The sequence below is a fragment of the Symsagittifera roscoffensis genome, chromosome 4, assembly GCF_963678635.1.
Source record: "Symsagittifera roscoffensis chromosome 4, txSymRosc1.1, whole genome shotgun sequence".
Taxonomy (NCBI): domain Eukaryota; kingdom Metazoa; phylum Xenacoelomorpha; order Acoela; family Convolutidae; genus Symsagittifera; species Symsagittifera roscoffensis.
Window position 1 is genome coordinate 61357938 of NC_087065.1, and position 7365 is coordinate 61365302.

Consider the following 7365-nt stretch of genomic DNA (forward strand, 5'->3'; position numbering starts at 1 on the left):
GCTGGGATTCGAGCCCAAGTCTGACCTTATTTTTTCATTTCAGTTTATATTCAATTGTTTTTTTTGTTGAGGTTAAATTGTCGTTTGTCTGCTCAAATTTTGTCTGTAAGCAAATATCACGAGAGTTACAAGTCTTGATCATTTAGTTTCAAGGTTAACTCAAAATGTTTATTTGTTTTTTTAAATCAATTTTTTTTCAGCTGAACTGGTAACTACTCAAAAAATGTCGGTTTTCTTCCACTTCGTAAGTTTTGTTCAGTTGCTAATTTAAAAGTCAATATGTTGTTTGGCATGTTTGCCTAGAAATCCTGTGTGAAAACAACAGGTATTATGAACATGCATTGATTTGGGTTTATCTATCTATATCTATCTATCTATATCTGTCTATATATCTATCTATCTATCTATATATATCTATCTATCTATCTATGTATATCTATCTATCTATCTATATCTATACTTTATTTAAATGCTAGTGACAGCTATCTCCCATGTTTAAGCATAATAATTCTGCATGTTTAACGAAAGAATTTTTTCATGTTTAAGCTATATCATGTATTGCAATGCGTAAGAAAATTTTTCATTAATTTTCCCGCAAGGTCATTAATTTTTCACTAATTTTTTTCGAGGCCAAATTAAGTCTATCTTGATTTGATTATGTCTGTCTACACGTCTCCTAATTTTTTTATTTTTCTTCTATCAAATCTATTATATATTTAAATGCGGGCTTCACTATCTCGCCATGTTTAAGCTTTTTCAACGTATTATTTTTGCATGTTTAAGCTATATCGTATATTGCAATGGTTTAAGATTTTTTTCGATTTTCTAATTTGATTTTAGTGGTAATTTTACCGAGTTTAAGTTAAGCAGCCCAATATCGAATTAGGGGTTGCGAATTTGGCCTCCAATTTTGAATGCCCGAATCATTTTAGTTAAGATTTTTTCAATCTTATTTTCAGAAAACTTAAATTAATTTTTTTTCGCAAAATCTGAAATTCTCAACCCTGTAGATGAGTCCTGTCAGAGTAATCTCAAAGATTGCGCATCTTGCCTCCAAATATGACTGCTCAATTGTAGTTTTCGAGATATGACGTTTTTTGTGATTTTTTCAAAATTTTTCAGAAAACTTGAATTATTTCTATTCTTTAAAAATCTGAATTTCACAACCCTGTAGTTAGGTCCTATCAAAGTACTCTCAAGGATTGCGAATCTTGTCTCCAAATATCACTGGTCAATTCTTTGTAGTTTTCGAGATGTGACGTTTTTTGTGATTTTTTCAGAAAGTTTAAATTAATTATTTTTCAAAATTTGAAATTCCCAACTCTATAGTTCGCTGTTGTCAGGGTACTCTAAAGAGTTGTAAATCTTGCCACATGCAACTGCTAAACGCGACTGCTCAAATGCTTTTAGTTTCCGAGATGTGACGTTTTTCGATTTTTTAAAAATTTCTCAAAGAACTTATCTACAAAGAAATTCAAAAAATTTGAAACTACTAACTTGATGAAGATACAACCTTATTGTCAGCGTACACCCAGGCGTCTCAAATCTTGCCTCTTAATATGAATGCTCAAATCCTTTTAGTTTCCGAGATAAGACGTTTTTTTTTTTTCATTTTTTTTTTCGGGAATCTTAAGTTTAAAAAAGTTCACAAAATTTTGGATTCCTAATCCTATAGTAGGGTGCTCTCAGGGAGTCTCAGTGGTTGCAAATCTGGCTTCCAAATTTCTCCAGAGGCCAAATAAGTTTTCGAGATGACGCTTTTAAAATGGGAATTTAAAAAAAAATTAAAAGTTCGAAATTACCAAACCTGTAATTAGGTGCGGTGCCGTCAGAGTACACTAAAAGTTTGCAGATGTTGTTTCCAATATATGCGGTTTTTTTCATGAGTTGTCGAAAAATTTCGGAGCACCGAATGTGCGTTAATTGCTAGTTATATATTCAAATGCGGGCTTCACTATCTCGCCATGTTTAAGCTTTTTCAACGTGTTTTTTTGAAACTTAAACAAAAGAATTTTTTCACGTTTAAGCGATATCGTATATTGCAATGGTTAAGGTTTTTTTCAATTTTCACGTTTAAATTCAGTTTTTATTTCATCAAATTTGTAATTAGCAACCCAATAGTTGGATGTTGTCAGAATTTTCCCAGGTTTTGCGATTCTGATTTCCATATATGAACAACCAAATCCTTGTAGTTTTTGAGATGACGTTTTTTATGATTTTTTCAAAAATGTTTTTCAAAAACTTATATTTTAAAAAATTCCAATACATTGAAGATCGCAGTCCTGTTGTTGGATTTTGTGAGGGTACTCTCAAGGGTTTCGAATCTTGCCTCTAATGGCTGCTCAAATCCTTGTAGTTTTCGAGATATGACGTTTTTTTTCGGATTCTTAAAAAATAAATTCAGAAAATTTAGATATAAAAAAATCACAAAATTTGATATTCCCATCTCGGTGGTAAAGTTCTGTCAGAGTACTCTCAGGAGTTGCTATTTTTGCCTCCAAATATGACTGCTCAAATCCTTGTAGTTTTCGAGATATGACGTTTTTTATGATTTTCTCCGAAATTTTCAAAAAAAAATTAGATATTGAAAAATTCCAAAACTTTGAAGATCTCAATCCTGTTATTGGAATCTGTGAAGGTACTCTCATGGGGTTGCAAATCTTGCCTCTGAATATGTCTGCTCAAAATCTTGTAGTTTTCGAGATATGACGTTTTTTAGGATTTTCTCACAATTTTTCAGAGAACTTGGGTATAAATATTTTTTGTAAAACTTGAAATTACCATCTCAGTAGTGAGGCTCGTTCAGGGTACTCTCAAGAGTTGTGCATTTTGACTCCAAATATGACTTCTCAAAACCCTGCAATTTTCCAGATATGACGTTTTTTGTGATTTTTTTATAAAAAATTTTATGAAAATTAAATTAATTTTTTTCTCAAAATTTGAAATTCCTAACCTGTAGTTAGGGGCTGTCAGCGTAATCTCAGGAGCTGCAAATTCGGCCTCCAATTAAAAGTGCTCAAATTTTTTTAGCTTAAGAGATACGACGATTTTTGTGATTTTTTTTGCAAATTTTTTTGCTTAATTACAAAATAGTTAACTAAAGTGAAATTCCCAACCATGTAGTTGTGTCTAATAAGATTGCTCAAATCTCGGTAGTTTTCGAAAAATGAAAGATTTTCTGGTTTTCAAAAAAAACCTCCTTTTAGAAAACTTAAGGTGAAGTTTCTCAAAACTTGAATTTCCCAGCGTTGTAGTTGGGTACTGTAAGAAAACTCTCAGGAGTTGTAAATCTTGCGTCCAAATGCGACTGTTCAATTGCTTTTAGCTTCCCAGATGTGACGTTTCTTAGTTCATTTTAAATTTTTTGAAGAACTTATATAAAACTTCACAAAATTTTGTGGTTCTTCAAAATTTGTATAAAAACCTTGAATAAAATTATTGCAAAATTTGTAAACACGACTCCTGTAATTGGGTGCTGTCAAAGCACACTCAAAGAATGCAGATCTTATTTCCAATATATGCGGTTTATAATGAGTACCGGAGGTGCGTTTAACGCTAGTTTTGTTTTGATTTTTTTGCGTAGCTTTGGAGAATTTTTTCAGTTTTGCAAAGTTTTTAGTTTTCCACAAACTTTTCTGCCTATTTTCTAAAAGAGGTATTAAGATCCATTCCAAATCTGAGATATTGGGTTCCTTGAATAGAAAAAGTTGTGAAAAGCTCCCTTGCATAAGCGGCTATGCCCAAACTTTTCTACAAGAAAAGTTATGACACTCGGAAAGTCAAATATTACTTGATTTTTTCTTTCCATATGATTGTATTTAACAAGTTCCATCCCCACATGGCGTAAAGTGGTTGAAATTGTGCTTGAGAATTCATCAACAGGTTCCATCCCACATGGCCTAAAGTGGTTGAAAATGTGGTTGAAATCCGAAGGAACCTTTTTTCAGTATGAAAAAGAATGGATTTTTTTTCGGTAAAAATCCAATTGTCGGGCTTCTTTTTGTCTGCTCAAGTGTTGTCGGCCTTGTTTCCTTATGGACTTTTTCTTGTGCTGTTAACAATTTTTATTACAGTTGAACGTGTTTTTTGTTCTAGTTTCTGTGAGGATTTGACGCTTTTATACATAAGCTGTTTTTTCTGCTCAACTGGTGTCTGCTTAACAATTATCGGCTTCGTTTTTGCTTTTTAAGTTTTGTTCCGCTGCTAATTACGCTTGCGATTAGCAAGTATTATCAAATCGGTATATAGATTTTTTTCGGAGTAAAAATATATTTAACAGAATCATTTAGTATCTGGGGTCATAATAAGTTCAAAATTCTAGGCATTTCTTTTGGCGAGGACCCGTTTTTTTTTTAAAAACGAAAAATATTCCGTTTCAAAAAAGTCGGCTTATTATTTGTCTGCTTATGTTTTACCGGTTTAGTTGCCAAAACTTGGAACTTTCGCCGTACACATTTTTCATTGTAGCTGATTTTCTATATTTTCCTCTACTGTTTTTTTTCGCCTAAAAAATTGTTCAGCCTGCACGATTTCGTCTTATACCTTATTGGCTTACTAACCTAATTTTGGGTCGCTCGAGGGAACCGTAATATGTATAGTTTTCTCTGGATCGCACGAAACGTTAAAAATCTAAAAATACAATTTATAGTTTTGACAAAATTTTAACTTTCGCTTGATAGTTGTTTTTTAACTTTTATTAAACGCTGTTGAAGGTGTTTCTGGACGTGTTTTCCGCAAATAGAACATTGTTCAAGACAATATTTTGAAGTTTCATAATTGTGGTTTCTTCGAAAGTTTTTCTGTTCCTTGGACTTAGTGGCTCTCCTTTTCTTTTCTGTCAGCTAAATTGTAATGCCAATTTGTGGTATCGCAAATGATGCGAAGCTACGCTCCACCTGTGCGATGAAAAATCAACTTTCTTGCCTGGAATGTTTGCCTAGAATTCCTTCAATTTTGGAGATTTTTTTCAATTTTGAGAAAACTTTTATTCGTATAATGAGCTACTCTACCAATAATTTTCAAAACAGAGGTATCAATCTAAACAATGCTTATATCACGGTGTGCCTGCATAATAACCTAGACTTTTTTCTATCTAGACTTTACCCTACTGTCTAGAACCTTCGAAAAGTATGTGTGGGAATATTTGACCGTTATTGTAAATTTTTTTGTTTTCCCAAACTTTCATCTCAACTTTGAGATTCTGATTTCATTGAATGGAATGGGTTGTGTGAAATTCTCCTGCATAAGCGCCTTCTCCCAAATTTTCCTGCATGAAAGGTTATGGCACTCACAAATAAATATTAGTTGCTTTTCTTATTTGCTTTATGATTGAACCTTAACAGGTTCCAGGTTCGTTTTCGTTCCCTTCTTGGCCCCGATGTAACGTGGTTGCCTTTGTAACCTAATCCGACTGGATCTTTTTTTTCAGTGTGAATGAATTTGAAGTTTTTTTGGTAAAAATTGAATTGTCGGTCTTTTCTTTGTTTGTTCAATTGCTGTCGGCTTAGTTGCCACATCGCCAAATTTTCTTGTGCTGTAAGCAATTTTATTATAGCTTCATGTGTTGTTTATTGTATTTTCGGGGGGAATTGAAACTTTTCAACAAAATTAATTTTGTTTTGGCTCAACTGGTTATATTTTTTCGCTTTTTTCTGCTTCGTGAGTTTTGTTCCGCTATTAATTTAAAATTCAAATCCTTTCTTGGCATGTTTGCTTACAATTCCAGTTTTTTGGAAACAATATGAAATTGGTTTTGCTTTTTGGTTTTTGGAAACGCTTCAGAGATGTTTTCAATTTTAACAAAAAAAAATTTTTCCTAAAAAAAATTCTGTGTCGATTTCCAAAAAAGAAGTATCAATGGAAAGCACGCCTTTTTCATGGTGTGCTCACATAATACCCTAGTCTTTTCTTATTTACGCTTTTTGTCTAAAACCTTTTTAAAATACTGCTGGGGAATATTGAAGCCTTAAATTCAGATTTTTTAATTTGTCAAAAACTATCATCCAAAATCTGCAATTTTGGTTTCATTTGATAGAACGGGTTGTGGGAAGCCCCCCTGCATAAGCTGCTACGCCCAAATCTTTGTACAAAAAAATCCTGGCAGTTTAAAATGAAATATAAAATGATATTTTTCTTGCTTTTTGATTGGACCTTAATAAGCTCCAGGTTCGTTCCCCTCTTGGACCAGAGGTACCATTTGCACCCTAATGTGGTTAGAAACCGGGACAGTCCTTGTTTTTTTAGCATGGATGAAATTGAAAAGTTGTTCCAGTTAACCTTGATTTGTCGGGATTTGTTTGCCTGCTCAAGTGTTGTCGGCATAGTTGCCGCATGATGACTTTTTAATTATATTTGCAAGTGTTGTTCATTGTAGTTTCCGTCAGAATTTTGACACTTTCATACAACATTTTTTTCGATTCAACTGATGTTTGCTTGAAAATTTTCGACTTTGTTTCCTCCCCTGTAAGTTTTGTTCCGATGCCAAGTTTTTTATTCGAATGTTTAGCTTGGCGTGTGTGCCTGGAATGAACTTTTTTCGAGACATTAATATTTCAGTAGAATTAGCTTTTTTCAACATTTTTCACTTTTTCCACTTATGTTTTATATGTGTGTGTGTTGTATCAAAAGTAAACTATGTAAACTATTGTAAGCTATGTTTTTATTTCCAAAATGCATTCCAAGTTTCCGTACGGCTTCAAAAAGAAGTCAAAGTTTAGAATTGAATAATTAATTTCTTCTGCATTAACTGGAAGAGAAAAAACCGTTTTTGCTCAATGCGGTATGCGGTGTATTTTTTATGCAATTCAATGTTTTATCATTTTTTTAGTTACAATTGCGAGAGCAAGTGCCCTGTAATTGGGAACTAGACTTTTTTCCCGGAAACAACTTTTCTTTAACGAAAATGTACTTGCTTTAGTATTGCACCTTAACACATTTCAGGTTCCTTCCCGCCTGGAGTAAAAGCCGTTGATTTGCCTCCTACGGCTTGGATATTGAGTCCCGACAGGACCTAAAACATTTTTTTTTGGTGAAAATAAATGGCCAGACTTTTTTTGTTAACTCAAGTTTTTTAGAAGTTAAGAAGTTTAATAGTTTTCTTATAAAATCCAATTTTTTCCGGCTCAACTTGTAAACGCTTGAAGGTTGTCGGCTTTGTTTCCGCTTTGTAACTTTCGCTCCTGTAAAATTCAAATGGGTTGATTGGTGATTTTGCCTAAAAATCCTAAATTCTGCTTGATAATCAAGGTATTATGAAAATAGATGTGATTGGGTTTTTTTTTGTTTTCTAGACAATATAAATTTTTTTCTTTATTTTGCAAACCTTATTTTTCCCAAATCTATTCTACCAAGTTTCAAAAAAGAGGA